We start from the raw sequence: 17,174 nt of genomic DNA, 5'->3' as shown, positions 1-17,174 counted from the left end.
CTTAGATGTGGGAACACGTCCTATCAGAAACATTTACTTGAGACATTTGACCAGTTTTTCTGGCCTGTGGCAGATGGCAGTGGTAGAGGCTCACAGTGGGGATAATACTGCTCTCCAGAAGGCTGTTAATGGTGTCATTGCAGCACTGTATTCCTTTCTCATTCCATTGTTCTGCTGATTAAACACACGGAGAAGGAATTACCTGGGCTGTTTTCCAAATAACTGAAAACAGAAATATGCAAATTTTATCTGGAGAACTACACTGCAGTAATGGGTACACCGTAATGCATGTGTAGTTGTTAGACTCTGTTCTGCAGGCAGAGAAGCAAATCTGTATGACAGTAATGCTAAACAGACATGGCTTTCTCTGAGGTGAACTGTCTGTTAACCAGTAAGAATACGGCGAAGTTGTGCTTGCTTCTGATGCCAGTGGGCATAATCCAAGCCCATGAGAGAGAGCAGATAATGATTAACTTTAAGCTTCTTCAGTAACTGAATGTCATCCTATGAAATCAGTGTATCTCATATCCAGACAGAATAAATCTTCAATTATTTGTCTGTCTTAAATAGCTCTGAATGTAGGAAATCTTGAAGAAGAAAAAATAATAATAGCACAAATATCCATATCTTCAATAGTAAGTAGGAGTAGATGACACATGAAATAGCTCTAGAATGTTTCTAGAGGGACAGTTCCCCCTTGGTGATACCTTCACTTTGTGGTAGCATCACATGCTGTCTCCTGCTTCATCTCTGAACACTTCCCCTTTCACGTGAGTAAAAGCATTCCAGATCCTTGGTCCTTTCCCATCTTTGTCCCAGCACCCTTCAGTCTGGTATGCAGAACTTCCAGCTCTCCATAAAAACCCTGGAGATAAAAAGACTTGAGTTACAACTTAAACGTTTGGCTGCCCACCAGTCTTTCATACTAACTTCACATATGAGAAAGTAATTGATGCACCTTCGCTTTTGCTGGAACACAGCTCTGCCAGTCAGTTCTGTTTGTGGTTTTAGTCCAGCAGTGATTACTCAGTGCTCCTCAATGATTGTCCTCTGTTGCTATGTGTTAGCGAGTAAATCAGGCTTCTGTGCCTCCTTTTCCTTACTTAGCCACCTGGGAAATGCTTTCATACCTAGAAAGCAGCATTAACACTGGATGTGTGAGCCTTTACCCATCCACCCTAAGGAAATGGGTTCTGTAAGAAAAGTGATGTGTAGAGGAAGCCACTCTCAGGAGTTGGGTGATTTTTTCCTGCTGCAGCACCCATGCAGCTGCCCGACCCTGGGGCTTTCTATGCCAGGGTGACTCATGACCTGGAACCTTCTCGAGGCCTTTGAAGCCATACAGGCTGAGCGAATTCCGGTTCATTCGCTTTGCTTTGCGCTTTTTAAGCAGTACTGGCGCCCTCTGGTGGTCAGTTTCACGAATGAGAATCAACTTTGAAAGCATTTTCTGGTAGCCTGGAATAAATAATACATACCATTGCAGATGTTACACTGCCTCCGATGGCAGAAGTGAAAAGCACATGTGAACCGCAGGGGGCATTTTGTCAGGAGCCCCTTGTTCATCCATGCAGGTCACTTGATACACTTGTTTCTGGTCGGGATGGACCATGCTCAAGGCGTTGCTTGAAAACCAGCCAGCTAACGTGTTCTGGGAGTGACAGTGCTCATGAGGAGCAGCACTGTGTGTATAAGTCAGCCTGCTGCAGGAGAGCTTGGTGCTTTAGGCACCTTCAGTACTTGCCATGCATTTGGCAGGCGTTCTCTCCTGCAGAAGGTGGGCAGGGCAGTGTGTACAAGTCATTGCAGCATTGTGTGATGCTGGAGTTAGGCTTATTAATGCTGTGCATTATTCATTTCTTGTTATATCACATTTACACATAAAGCCATGCCAAAAATTAAGACTCTGGCATGCCAGGAGACAGATAGTTACAGTTCTGAGATCTGACAGAGACAAATCACCCCTCTTAACAGGTGAGGAGGCCCTGAGGGAGATTGGGCAGAAATCACCCAGGGAGCATCTATCAGAGCTAGGAGAGCTGAGCCCAGTCTGCTGCCTCCCTGCACAGTGCAGTGCATACAAGTCAGTTTGCTTCTTTAGGGTGTGCTCACGTGTCACTGAAGTCACTTGGCAAATTGTCACCACCTTCAGTGGTCAGAAGAGCAAGCCTTTAATGTGCATGAAGCTATGATTCTTTCAAACTACATTTAGTAGTGGCTGCTACGAACATAGCCCTATTCCACTTTGTGAGCTGGGCTTACATGAGTTTTCTCTTACCACAATCTTATTCTGTGATGCTCTCTCCCAGCTTCCTGAATTAAAGCCCAACTTAAAAAAAAAAAAAAAAAAAAAAAAAAAAATCATGAGATATTTATATTGCTACAGCGTGGTCATTTTTTCCTTGTTTCATCTTGGAAAACTTTTATTAGCAGCAGTTTTAAAATGTGCCAGAAACACATCAAGGCTATAAAATGTTTTATTTTGTTTTATTGGTGAGTAAAAAGAATGTTAAAAAAAATGTACTCGGTGGAGGCTGTCCAAAATTGCCCTATGACTGCAGTAAAATAACCTGGAAAGCAGGTTATGCAATTGGCTTACCACAGGGTGTTGTGAAGCCACCAGAAAGTCACAGCTGACGCTCAGCTCAGGCTTATCTGCAGTTTATTGCCTGCAGCCTGGAGCAAGGTCTCACCTTTTAATGATGCAGGTAGTTATGTATTATCTGGCTGCAGACCTACTGTGTAACCAGATCACACCAAGCTTTGCAAAAACCCCTCTATCTGAACCCAGTCGATCCTTACTCTCGTAGTTGATTTTCTTCTGTGCTACACTTCACGTTGCAAAACCTCTCAGCAGCCCAGAGTCACCTGAACCAGTGGGTACCACTAAACTGCTCTTTGATTTTGCTTTTAGCCCTAAGGTCTTGTGCGTCCAGATGATAAAGTAGAAGCTGTTCATAATTCCCTGACAGCTGTTCAGACAACCAGACCAAATTATCCTCATACAACTGTAACTGTAACCCTCACTCCTGATATTTCATTCTTGCAATTGCACTCCCTCTCCAACCTTGAAAAAGCCTTTTCTGTCTCTCAGAGAAAAATGCTTTTTATTACAGAGTGACCAGAAAAACATGTCATTTTCCAGTGTGTGGTCTACTCAGCTACTCTGGGATACTGGAGATTTTTCAAAATCAAAACAAAACCCACTTACAATGGTTCTTGGAACAGGAATACTTGTATAACTGTACTCATATTTTTTCTGTGTTACAAAATGACTTTCGTTACATTATATTAGCTGGTTTTGGAAAGTTTTTGTCCATCACTCAACTGTACCAGTGGCCTGGACTTGGTTTTCAGAGAAAAATAGAAAATTGGAAGTAATTTAAATGAGGATGTCTTACTTTACAATCAATCATGTAGCTTTGATTTGAAGCAGTTGGAGAAACAGTTGTTAGAAGAGATGTTCAGAACCGTTTCTTGGGATTGAATGCATTCAAAGGACAGAAAGGAGTGCTTGGAAATGTGGGAGATGCATTTTATTGCCTGTGTGAAACAATCAAGAGCTGATGACCAGGCTTTTTTGCTAAATGCCTGGTTTTGAACTCAGCTACGTACATACAGATAGACACACGTGCACGCCAGGCTTCCTCATTAACTTTAGAATAAAGACTGCCAACTTTTCCACATCTAGAACAATTTTTATTTCTATGTAAAAGCTTTTAGCCAGAATGATATGCTCATATTTGCTCTGCCCTTTACCTGGTTACGCTTGGTGTACCTCACATTGCTATGTGCTTTTTCTCCAGCTTCTTGTACTGCCTGCTGACCTGATCTGGTGGCAAGCCTGCATCCCGTCGGAGTGCCAGGAGGCTCAGCACCACTCCACCACTTCTGGGACATCTGGGATGCAGTGTGGTGGTAGCACTGCCTGCAACCATCACAGTCTGCAGAGAGGCACCATCTTTTTTTTGGAAGATCTTGGGTTTGAAATGTGATCCCTGAAATGAGACCAGGATAGGTAACTCTTAAACTTACACCATATTTATTTAGCAGTTCCTACACTAGCATGAAAACTAAAACTATTGTGCTTTGTGCCCGTTGGTGACTGAATAACTGTTACGACTAAGCACTGGTTTTACTGGGATCATTTCTGAAAAACTTAATATATGTGAGAATCTACCATCTCTGTTTTGTGAAGGACTGTAAGGATTGGGCAAGAAGATGCAAATCTACAGAATCTGCTGCAGTTGTACAGAACCATCACATTTTAAAGGCCTGTTTCCAGATTAAAGCCATTTCTCCTTGTCCTGTTGCTACATGCCCTTATAAAAAGTCCCACCCCAGCTTTCCTGTAAGTCCCCTTCAGGCACTGGAGGGCCACTCTAAGGTCTCCCCGGAGCCTTCTCTTCTCCAGGATGAAGAGCCCCAGCTCTTTCAGCCTGTCAAAAGCCCCAAAATATTATATTCTTAATAATATTGCTTGATGAACATGGAGAGGTGCACGAACTTCTCCCTTTTATGGAATGCTGTTCTCTCCCATGGGAAGAACTCATTCAATTTTGCACTGGTGTATTCAAAGTTGCATATCGGATTTTGAATGCCCAAATTCAGTGGATGGTTGAAAATCCCAGCCTTGGTAGGTAATCAATGACAGATGTTACAGATATTCCTGGGTGCAATGAAGGTTAGTGAATTTGCTTCTAAAAATCAATTTTAATTTATCTTTTCCTGCTGACAGCTTCATACTAAGAGTTGGCCTCTTTCTGATGTGAACACTGAGATGCTGCTGCAGGCCACTACTGATTGGAATTTACTTGCTGTAGTTTAATTGCATGTTCTACCCTCATCTGTTTGCAATCACAAAGAGGAAGCTTCTGAAGCTTGGGAATGAGAGAAAATAAAGTGTCTTGACAACTACAAAACACTGAGAATGCTTTTGGAGTTTTTCCCATCGCTGTGATTATGAACAAAAAGTCACAGCTAATTTTTTTTTTTAAAGTTTATCTTTACACTGCACATATAACATAAATAGAGAAAACAAGTAGGAATAGTGGTGATTAATGAAGATCTCCAAACACTGAATAACTGATCATTAATAAGAGTTCATGAATTGTTTTGTAAGAAGTTGAATTAGTTCATCACCCAATTAGCTGAGTTAGCTCATTAGCAAAACCATGCAATTGTTCTCTATGGATATTCAGCTTGGCTTATGAAACATTCAGGTTCTGTGCTTCTGGCTGCCCAGCTACCAGCAGCTTTTACTTTCAGTGATACTCTGGAGATTATGACATTAGTCCTTTTCACGTGCAGCAGGCAGACAGAAATTGCAAGGAAATGGCACCTTAATAGCTAAAGACAGCCTAGTTCAGCTTCTGTTCAGGTTTGGAGAGAACAGCTGGCAGCCTTGCTGAGCCTCTAGCTGAGCTCCACCGAGAGGCAGCATTGCACAGCACGGATGGGGCTGGGCGGGCCGGGCGGTGCCAGGCACCGATCCCTGCGCACCCTGCAGAGCTCTGCAAGGCTGGGAGAACGTACTGAATTCCTCTCTCCTTGATGGATTAATGAGAGATGGCGATGGAGCTTTAATACATGCTTAAAGTGGAATATCTGCCCCAGGGCTTTGCTGTACCACAGCCTCCCTTGTTTTGGGGGCAGATCCAAAGCTAAGTCAGTGGAAAGTCTCCAGTGAATTACAGCATCACTTGGATGAGGTTCTGAGAGCCTACATCACTTTGTCATGTAAAGGGTTAAAACTCAGTGAGCTTTTAATTTTATTTTTTCTTTCTTTTAGGCAATGAAAGGGGTAATGATGGAAATGATTAATTGAAACATTGCTATGAATCAGAAAATGTACTCATTGAAGTTAAAAAAAAAAAAAAGCTGAGATTAATAAAGCTCAGAAAAGCATAAGGAGATGTAATTACAAACTTTACAAGATTCCGGTTTAAAACTTGACCAGATGTTAGCAGTAAGATGATTATACTCTGCAATTTGTGCATTATATAGTAGCCATGGCAAATGTTACATCACTTGAGGCATACGGATGAAATGACCTTGACTTCTGTTTCCCAGTGTATTAGCAAGTGTCTGTGCATTCCTCTGGGTGAGCAAATCATTGGGCTCAGCTGAGAGCATCAGGTGGCTGGTGGTAGAAATGATTTCCAGGCTCTCGGTCAGCCTGAGGAAATGGGTGCTTCTAAACTAGAGCTAGATGCTGGCATCAGACCTATGGTTCTCTGTGCTACTGCGTTAGTTTTAGTAATAATGTCTGCAAAAATGGAACCTCAGCAAGCTTTCAGTTTAGTGTGTGTCCACTTTCAGAGAGAAAGCATAACTTGTTGTGTTGTGCTGCTATACTCAGCCATCCATAAAATAAAGCTGAAATACAGCCTTCCTTCCAGAGAGACCTAACTGTGAAATGCCTTGTGATCCTCCTGCTAGAACAGCGAAATAGTTCCATCAATCTCTTTGAGCATGTGGTAATTTAAATCTCCTGGCTGTGTTTATACAACACTTAGCAAGGCCTGTGTCTGCAGTGGGAGCTCCCTGATGCTGTTACAACATTGGAGGTGTAGAACTGACACTGCTGAAGAGTAGTTGTGGGTGGGAGGATGCACTGGCAATTGAGAGTGTAGCATCAACTTCTGCCTTTATAAATCAGAGGCCTTGCATTGAAATGGGGGAATGTCACAGGCATACAACTTACATATTGAATTAAGCACGTTCTTCTTAAAAAAGCAACAGGACACTAAGAGCTCTGGTTTGAGATCATTATTTATTTTTTTTTTTAAACTTTTTTGACTTTAAAATAGTTTTTCATTAAAGGAAACTATAACTAACAAGTCTGTCTTGACCAAGCTCGGGTTGTAGGAGGGCCAGTTTTTCAGGTTGCTGCGTTCTAAGATAATAAAGGTGATGTTTTGAAAGTTGTAGCTAAGTGATATCTGAAGTCATGTTTGTTAGCTTTCTTTTTGCTACATCAAATCAAAAAAGGATGTTATTTGTGGTCATTGCTGAAGTACTTGAATTTGAAGTAATCCAAGCTAACTTAACACATTAAAAACAAAAAAAAGCTACATTCTCTACAACGAATCTTATGCCAAAAATACAAATTCCAGAATGTATTTGTAATAATAATAATGCTAAAGCCTCCAGACATGCCAAATTTCCAGTCTTGTGGGTATAAACTGTAAGCTTTGTGCATTTTTCTTTCAGCTGTCAGATCCTCTTCTCTGAAGAGTTTCAGTGAGGAACAGCTTGAGATAAGCAGTGTGAACCAAAAGAGATCCCGATGGCTGTCAGATCAGTAAGTCATTTTTTTTTTCTTAAATATTTCTAACATCTGCTCTTTTCTTTAAGAGTGTGATGTAAAACAAGCAGTATGACACAGGGAATCATGAACTGATTTATCTGAAAGAGAGGTTGTGCAGGTGGGATTGCAGGCTTGCATGAACTTGAAATTCGTATCTCTGGAAAGGTTTTCATACTGATGGAACTTGAAGTAACTTTTTTTTTTTTTTCTGTAGAGGTAACTTCTAAATAAGAGTTACTTGATTTGTAGCTTAGATCCAAATCAAAAGGTTGGGTGTGAGTTGTCTTGTCTGCAAGAAGAGTGATTATATAGCCTCCGAATTATTTCTTTAAAACTTTGCTGATGCATGATTAACTGCTGGAAAAACAAAACAACTCAAAGCATGAGTATTGTTTTGTTCAACCAGTCCTACAGAGTTGTTCCAGTATTTTTGGTTGCAGACATGATTGCTTTTTGGTTTTAGGTGTATATACATAATCAACCTACAATTACACTTCTAAATGAGAGAGTATGTAAATAAAAGCAGGGATTGATTTTAGTTTTCCTTTAAATTACAAATTTAAAAGTGAATTTCCAAATTCATGTAAGCTATGAACGATTATATTCTAGCCCTGCAGTTTTCATTGCTTAGCCCCAGACTAGGCCTTGCTTGTCTTTTGAAGAGAGATCTTAGAAGGAAATGCTGTAAACCACAGAAAATGAGGTTTGGAAATGCTGTGGATGACCCTGAAAGGAAACACATGGTTTCTCAAACACAAAACTCGTGGCAGTGGAAGTTTTGGAGCTCTCTCTCAGAAAATGGGGTTTGCTAAAAACAAGAATATATTATTCACTATATTGCATTCAGATGATCTCATAATAATCAAAACAGTCTTGTGGGTCCTCTGATTCTGATTAAGCTCTTCTGCTGAAGGGACCCATGCTACCATCCTGCCTTGTTGGCAGGGGTTTTGTCATGAGACATGTTTGTTTTTGCAGCGAGGACTTCTTGATAAGCGTTATATTAAAACCCACCAGGAAATGAATAATCCTGTATTCAGTGCAGAGTTTAAACTGCATGCTATAAATAAAACCAAGGCCACACATTGATTCCAAAAGGTAAAAAAAAGAAATCCTGAATAGCTCTGTTCATCCTGCCCACTGAAGGGGTGAGGCCATGGGGGAAGTATATTTTAATTGTATCACACAGGAGTAGTGAATTAGGGCTGCACAAGGCAACCTTAATTCTGGAGTTTCCAGCCTGCGAATACTTGACTTTTCAACCTTAACGTAGGTGGGTGGGGAAGTTATTATTATTTTTGTTTTATTTGTCATTCTACAGCTAATTTGCATTTGAAAGTACTTGGTGTTTTAAAATTTATTCTGCTGGTACATTCCATCTACTCAGTCCCAACTGCTAGTTCTTAAACTGAGCTAGGAATGAGGAATTCTCCCTTAAAAGGATTATTTCTCTCATTGTGAACTGAAGCTCTTAGCTGCCATCTTCATTTCTTTCTGGTCATAAAACTTCAGCCATCAGACAAAGATCAGTGAGTCTCTAAAAATGAATAGGCGCCCCAAGGAAAACTGAACAGCCTCCAAAGCAATTGTATCAAAGTGACATCAGCGCTCAGATATTTTCTTCTTGGCTATTCCAACAACTTTCAGTCAATAACAGGCAGTAGAGCCAGTACACGCTGACTGTCTTTATTGCTCCCCCACTGGGAACATGTCTCTTTGTGAGAGATCTGCTGAAAGTGGTAGATCCAAAAGCTAAACAACTTTGTCCCATATTGAGGGACTTGCCTTCAAAGTCCGTGGAATGTTGTGTTGTTCTTCTGCCAGGGTTTGCTTAGCATTGCCATGCTGAAATGCAGCCTTGTAATCCAGCAAGCTGCTGCTGCTTGTTAAAATCTGACTACTGGTTATCAGCTGTCATCTTTGATGGGTCTGGAAGCTTAAGGTAACTTTTAAGGGTTGTGGCCAACCTGAGAATCACTTCTGATTTTGCTACTGACACGTTTGGTGAATCTGCAAAAGTTATTACATCTGCTGTGTTCAGTTATCGTGATCTCCACTTTATAGTGTTGTAAGACTTTGAGATGAAAAATGACCTTTAGAGTTTAAGTATTTTAGCACTGAGTATTACTGGTAACTCTCTGAACTCATTCATTCCTTTGGCACCAGCTAAAGGAATTCTGGCACTATAATCCCTGCTTTACAAATAGGGAGTGGATGCACTGGGCAGGGTAAGAGCTCAATGCGTTCTTAATGTATAAGAGTGGGATAGGAACTGAGGAACACAGAGGTGATGTTGGGCTGGGATGTTTTAGCTATGCTTTTGCTCTCCTGAATTGTGCCTTCTGGGGAGAAAGTAGTTTTCCCCAGCCCTCCCCCATCTCTTACTAATGTCTTTCCATGTAGAAATAATATTTGGAACCTGACATCGTGCCTTCTGAAGTGGTTTCCATCTTGCTGTCCTTCTAAAAGAACTTTAACCTTGTTTGAATGATCATGTTCAGCAACATAAAATCTCAAATCCATAAAAAAACAAGTCCCCTTGTATTTATATACACCACAGCAAAATGTACCATTAAGGAGAAAACATTGCTTCACTGTGACTCTCGGAATTTATTGGCTATTAGAAGTCTTATAGTATGTGGCTCGCAGTTTAGAACTCTGATTTCAAGCTTAATGTGGTCAGGAAATATAAAAATACATTTATTTATGTCATCTACTAAAAATCTCAACCTATGTTACTGCTAGTCTAACCAGATCTATGTTTATGTTGGAGATGAATGATCGGTTTGTAGCTGCCTGTGTTTGTAGCCAGGCTGAATGGAATGATTCTGCAGCAGAACTGTGATTTTTATTTTTTTCAAATTTATTTTCCTTTTCTTTTTTTCTTTGCATTTGATTTACTGCATGTACCAGCTACTTCCTTCCTCCCAGAGCCCACTGCCCGATTTCCAAGGACGTTACTGCTGTCTGACTGCTATCAAGGTGTATATGTAGGATGATGTGATTTAATGAGTTGTTCAAGGGCATCAAAGTTCAGGCAGATGTTTCTATCCTACTGATACCTGTTTGCTGTTGCAAGCTTGGATTTGATCCGCTCTTCCACGTCTTCACATCAGCAGCTTCCGTGGCTGATGTTTGCATAAGCTTGGTTTGTTACTAATACTTTAAAAAATAGCTTTGAGTAGAATTTCTGCTCAGACATTTGACAACCACAAGTTCACACAGGACTTAAGATCCCATTCTATCCCTCCTGCAATAGCCGGCAAGGGAGGAGCTGCCAGAATAGCTGCCAGAGGAGAAAGATGATCAGGGGTGAGACATCTTCCTGGAAGACACAGGCTTTTTGGTGTGTGACGTGCTGTTGTCCTGAACTGCCTCAAAACGTCAGTGAAATGATGCACCATAAGGTGCTTTCCACTTTGAAATCTAATCTCAGTCTTTAATCAGACGTACTATCTAATATTAGATAAAATGTTATAGGAAGAAACCTTGTACAAACTTCATCTTGTAAGAAAACACCTAACTAAGTGCTTTGTGGTCTTTTTCAAACTGTAAGTGCCTATGGTTTGCCACTGAAGCAGGTTATGGCTCTGCAGCAAACGGCTTGCTTCTGACACTAAGCCTTTTCTGCCTCTCGTTACAATGACCCCAAATCCAGCTGGTTCTGTGACCCCCAGGCTGGACAGAGCTGTCCTGCACCGTGAGCACCACGTGCCTTCCTGTACCACGCACAAAGAACTCTTGTATCGCTTTACCAGTCCCCTGGTAAACAATTTGCTGGAGGACATTTCCCTGCTGACCTGAAGTGACAGACTCGAGTAAGCCATATCAGGCAGCCTGCAGCAACTTCCCTTCTGCTACCTTCTTTCATTGAGCTTTATTTTTGGTTTTGGTGCACTTGGACTCTTCTTGAGATGAAATAATGCACACAGTGATCTCAGTTGACCTTTCATGTGCCATAAGAAACAGGTCTGACTCCCCTGAGCCGTGTGTGCAGGGGTTTTTGATGTAATTTCCTGGAACAGGTACAGCTGAGATGCTTTCATTGCTGTGACTGACTGAGCAACGAGCAAACCTTTTTGGCACCGACACACTTAACCTTTTTGTTCAGTAAACTTCCCATCCTGTGTAGGTGGACAATGAATACTAATATGATGCAAATTATTTCCTTTTTAAATGTGAAGGCTCCCTGATTAAAAACACACTGATCAGGAACTGGGTTTGTTCTATTCCCACTGAACAGAATGCCCTTGTTGCCTTTGACTTTAGTGACTGCAGGATCAAAATCTTAGTTTCAAATAGGCTGCAATTAATAATTTTTTTCTGTATGAAACTGTAGTTGAATTACCAACTTAGTTTAGGAAGTGTAAATAATACAGACAAAGAAAAAAACAAAACAATACAGGAGGATCTGGGAGAAAGCACAGGGAATGGAAAAATAGTGTTAAATGCCTTGCTTGAGAGAGTCCAGAAGTATGCTGGAAAATTGGACACTGAGGTCAGCAGAAGGTATCACGGGACTTCTTTTGATATAAGCAGGAGTAGCACTGGTGAAAAGCTGGAATATTGTGCCTAGGAGAGTGCTGGAACTTCCATTAGTTCTTGGTTTGATATACCTAAAATGCGTTGTGGACCATGCAGCTACTTTCCTTGTCACTGGGGAACTGCATCCACTGGGGATTCTTCATCCACTGAGGACAAAATGCTTTAGGTGTCTTTCTTTGCATTTTCTGTATGTACCGATCTTCCCTTCTTATACAGAGACTCTTCAAACAGCACTGATTTGCATTACATAGTGGAAAATAATGAGTGGTCAGAGTTGGGCAGTTATTTTGTCACTGATTTTTAATTCAGGTTAGAACAGGGTTAGATGAAAAAGCATCATAGCGATCACATGTTTCAGATATTAGAGCACTCACTACTGAAATTTGGGTATACTCTTCTCCTCATTTGTATTTATTAAAAGGTGTTCTAAAATTATGGGAGAACACTGGTTATTCTAATAAATATATTTAATAAATACTTTCTAATCAAGATATTTTTGTAAGTGCCATTACCCAGCAATCATGTTAGAGGAGTGGGGCCATACACGTGTACAAAGCTCCTACCAATGCAGTCCTGGTGGCAAATTTGGAGACTGGGTGGCTTAAAGGAACTGTTTTGTCTGCTGCAGGAATGCAGCCATCTTTGGGGTGGAACTTGCAGTTGTTTTAACAGTTTGCATCAGGGTTAGTGGTCCATTCATGTATATTCTCAGCTCCTCAGGCCATCCTCTGAATGCGTATTGTGTATTAAAAAAAAAACCAACCTCAAACCAACCCACTTAAAATCAATAATTTGAATAGGATGAGGCCTTGTTTCTGAGTGTGCATGAAAGCAAACAAGCCAGCAGTAATGCCCACCAAGCAGTTCCATTTAGAAAACCATGGGAGTGCTGTAATACAAGGCGGTGATACCAGCAGAAGCAGAGGGTGTGTTGTTCTGAATGTGCTTTCTCTGGAGCGTCCGCTTTATGAAAGCTCTTTGAGTTCTCTATCGGCTGCTGTGTAGGTTAGCTGTAGAGCAATTGAGGTCTCCTGGGCTCCCTTGCCTTGTCCTGCCACAGAAATCTCATCTGAGTAGCACTGGTTTGGGAAAGGAGCCGTAAAAGAAAAAAAGAACAGGCTCCTTTTGTAGCTAATAACTTCCTTTAATTGGTAATTAAGCTGCCTGCTACTTATAAATGTCAATAAAGGTCAAAATATTTAGAAGCAGAATCATTTTAGTGGCTTCCCATTTCTCATTGCATAAGCTGCCTGCTCAGACCACACACACGCACATTTGAAGATGGTTAAGGTTTCAGAGCCCTCGTCTTCCCACCAACTTCTTATATAAAGCAGCCCAGAAGGGGACAGAGCAGCTTTAGTCAATAGGAGGGAGGATGTGAATCGAGTCTACTGGGTGAGCATTCCTCACATTTTGGAATACCACCGCAGGCGCTGGGGCTGAATCAGACGAGGAGTGGCCAGATGGTGCTCTCATTTACTTTTTAATTCAGGGAAAGGGGGTTGCCTCTGATCCATGTGCAAAATGATTTCAGAAAAAGCTGCCTGGTAACAGATTAAATACCAGTTGAAGATGAGAACTGGTGTAAATCCCAGTGGTTCAATCAAGCAGAGGAAAATAGAAGGATCTTGGTTTTGCTCTGCCCTAAGTTAACGCGTACGGTTGCTTATTTTCACTGCATGATTTTGCTGATTGTGTGAGCTGATTCATCCCACTGAAGTTAATCAGTTTACAAGGGGCAAGAGAGGGGACATAAGGCTTTGAAGAGTGCTGAGAATGCACCCCAGAAGGATCTTTGATCTTTTAATGGTATTTTGTTTTCTAAAGTGCGTGTGTCTTTCAGGGATCAGTGTTTTGGAAATTAGGGACAACAGAGCCTAGACTTCTGTGTTATATTTCTAGGATATCACCTCCTTTTAATGCTTTCCTGAAGTATTTTCAAGCTCTTCAGAGTCTAACGACATTTCCATGAACTTGCTGTGTAGGTAACTGTGCATTTCTGTGTGTGCAATTACACACATATGTATATACGAAAACAAGCCTTCTGACATCAAGGCACACCTAATTCCTGCATCTCACTGCACTGCATCTAGCACCATATATCAGTGCATCCCCAGCTCTCCATGACTCCATGTTCTTCAGCAGCTGCCAAGTTTTGTTGTCTCATTCACAGCAGGTATCTCAAAATGGCCCCCTGCCCTCTCCTGCGATGCTGTGTGCCCTGTGATGGGACTGTCCCCAGAGGGAAAGGAGCAGCACGAGCAGCTTGGTGACAGTTCTGTTCTTTAGGAAGACACCAGCTGATCACAGATCTCTGATCCTTAGAAGAAAACAGGAAATCTGAAGTCTTCCATATTTGAATCCTTCATGACCAAGGGCTCTGTCAGGATTTTCCCCATTGAATCTCTCTGGCTGCTGGGGGCCATGCACTGCTGCTTTGTTCAGTCTGCAGGCAGAGACCAACTGACCACTCTGCTCATCAGCAGAGTTAGGAGAGAGCAGATCCTCTGCTCTTTCCTTCCTTACAGATGAATTAATGATATTGATTAGGGTACAGACTGCATGCACTCATCTCAGTTCATTTCTGGGAGCATCAGGCTGCATAGCTGGGGAAATGACCTGAACATTGTCTGAGTGTTGGCACATTCATCCTGCCTGGGAAGTTCCCATCTGACCCACCCGCCTCAGCCAGGCACAGCTTTATTTAGAAGCAAAGATTCCATGCAGTCTTGTGTGTAAATAATGATGCCAGCCAGACCCAATCTCCCTACATTATGTATTTTCTTGGGATAGATCTATTTACTAGCTGCAGTGTGATGTGTTATTGGTTATCTAATAAAGCATTGCTGGCTTTACGTATAAATGTGCTTATGCCATAAAACCTACAGAACAGGGAAGCACGAGGCAGTCATGCTGTATGTGAGTCTTGCTTGCTTGTTTGCTCTCTGTCACACGTTTTCTGCAAAGATTTTAAGGAAATAATTGTGGAGAGTTACATTACGTATGCAGCTGCTAGCTTTCAAAAAGCAAAAATGCCGTCCAAGTCATGAGATTGTCTTAAAGGCCATAACCTTAAAATAGATCAGTACACTTTCAAAACTTGTTTGCTTTGCACACTGAGCCACTGGACTGTTCTTACCTAATTCCTTTCAAACATTTCTCCTGCAATTGTGACAGTGATTACCCCATGGTCCTGCAGGTTGTTGTATTGGCACAAAGGCACTGAGCTTCAGCAGTGGGTGAGCGGTGCTTCCCTCACCACAAAATGCCTTCAGTAAGGTGCTGAGGGCCGCAGAGCACTCAGCTGACTGTTCTTCAGTTTGTATTGCTTCCTCCATCATAAATTCTCCCCATTGGCTGGAGTTGGTATTGTGTGTGTGTGCATCTTGTTAACAGCCAAATATATACAAATGAAGATAAATACTGAAGTAATTTAAACTTTCATTTTCATCTTACAATTTCTGTAATGCAATTAGGGTTTGTACTGATGATAATGATAAAGCTCCTCCCCAGGAAGATGCAGCTCTGTACCAAGCAGCCAGCAAGTGCCAGGCTACCAGACGCTACCAGGCAGTCTGTCTGTCTGCGCCTCTCCGTCTGCCCCCATCCATCCCAGTGTCCCACATCATTTCAGCTAATAGAATTTGCAGATGCTTGGAGGAGAAATAGAGGAATGGAAAGGGAGAGTTATTTCTTACACCGTGATCTTGTGTTTATCTTCAGTGGGACTGGAGGAAGAAGCAAAAAGAGGAAAAGAAGGAGAAGGCAGAGGAGATTAAAACACAGAGCAAAGGAAAAAATGTAAGGAAAAAAAAGAAGTTCTGAAGTTTAATCTGAGTACAGTTACAATTACTAAAAAATTCTGTATATTTCCATGTAAGAAGCAGTGAGTGCAGAAGAATATATATATGTACAAAACTTCCATACTACCACATTATTTCTTCTTTGGCTGGGATTTCCAGGTGGAGGTGTTCCATTGACACAGAGCATGCAGCCCCTCTCCCAGCTGGTCAGATCTGATCTGCAGCAGACGTTCTGCGCTGATCTGTGCGTGTCAGTGGGGCATCGTGCAGTGTAGCTACAGGAACCATGCGGCTGTGTGCTTGCAGCTCTCATGTTCAATCCAGACAAACCCTGTGCTCACAAAGGAGGAGGCAGCCACGCTTTGTAGGATGTGTGTAAGCCACACACCTGCCAAAGACAAGTTGAATTGCTGCCCAGTGACCCGCGGGATGCAGCAGGTGTTGTAGTGTCCATAAATGTGCATTCAGAGTTCCTGTTTCTGCCCAGTTCATCTGCTCAGTGCCTGAGAATCTTTGACTTGCACCAGACAATGAAGGACAACAAAAAGAAGTTAGAAGGCGCAAAGGAGGGAGCTCTGTGTGTTAAGGGCTTAGAGGTACACCGCTGAGGGCTGGGATGCAGCAGGCTGCCTGCCTGCCTGGGAACCCCTGCGCGGACCGAGCGCGTTCCCCGCTTTGTCTGCCCAAAGCCATCTCCCGGCCGTGCCGTAAGGTTCTGTTTAGCCCTGGCTGTGGCAGGCCCTGTGGAAACACTTGTGATCACTCATTAGGAATTCTTTCCACAGTTTCTTTCTCTTCTAATTCACATAAATAGTAAATCACCGCTGTCAATTATGTAACCCTGCGCATCGGCAGCGTGCTCAGCTCTCGCATAACACTGAGCAGTGACAGCTACAGTCAACCAAGAAATGGTGCTGCACATTTTCCTGTACGGTTTCCCAGCACCGAGTGTATGATTTAGATTCCTTTGCCTCTGAAGTACTCCTCTGGGTGTCCTTGAGTATTGCATTATATTACTCACGATGCATAGCCGATTCCATTGCTTCCATTTACTTTAGCAATGATAAATGTCAGAAACTGTATGAGAAGTTTATAAATTTGAAGTGCTTTGTAGGCAACTGTTACCCAGAAAATTTGCAAACTGTTACTGCTGAAGTTTAAGGTCGTGGAAAAAAATCACTTCCAGAAGCCTGGTTAGTAAGTTTCAGAATTGGGTAAAATGTGTGAATGCTCTATGAATAAGGAGGATATTGCTGTCAGGATTTTCCCTTCTGCAGTAAGCAATTACGCACAGTTAGTATTTAAAACCAGTTTCAAGAATTTAGCAAGACAAGAAACTCTGAAACTGAAAAACTTCCAACTCAGCTTTTTTCAGTGCAATGCTCTCATGATGAAGTGTAAAGTTCCCCAAAGCTGTTCAGCAGCAGGAGCTAGCAGTGCTGCACCAGGGGGCTTTGAGCATCCCGGCACAGATGATGTGTGTTTATCAAAATGAACTATTTAGACAGTTGGAC

The 17,174-nt window shown here is 41.9% G+C and overlaps 1 long non-coding RNA gene across 1 annotated transcript in view; it reads left to right on the top strand.

Moving 5' to 3' along the window:
- The first annotated feature begins 3,815 nt into the window (after window positions 1-3,815).
- The window catches only part of LOC125698361 (uncharacterized), a 99,899-nt gene continuing 86,540 nt past the window's right edge, over window positions 3,816-17,174 (top strand). The window contains exons 1-2 of the long non-coding RNA XR_007379164.1: window positions 3,816-4,018; window positions 7,216-7,306. This is a non-coding gene — a long non-coding RNA (uncharacterized LOC125698361). The remainder of the gene's footprint in view (window positions 4,019-7,215; window positions 7,307-17,174) is intronic.

The sequence above is a fragment of the Lagopus muta genome, chromosome 10, assembly GCF_023343835.1.
Source record: "Lagopus muta isolate bLagMut1 chromosome 10, bLagMut1 primary, whole genome shotgun sequence".
Taxonomy (NCBI): domain Eukaryota; kingdom Metazoa; phylum Chordata; class Aves; order Galliformes; family Phasianidae; genus Lagopus; species Lagopus muta.
Note: the sequence above shows the minus strand (reverse complement) of the source record. Positions and strands in the feature narration are given on the sequence as shown.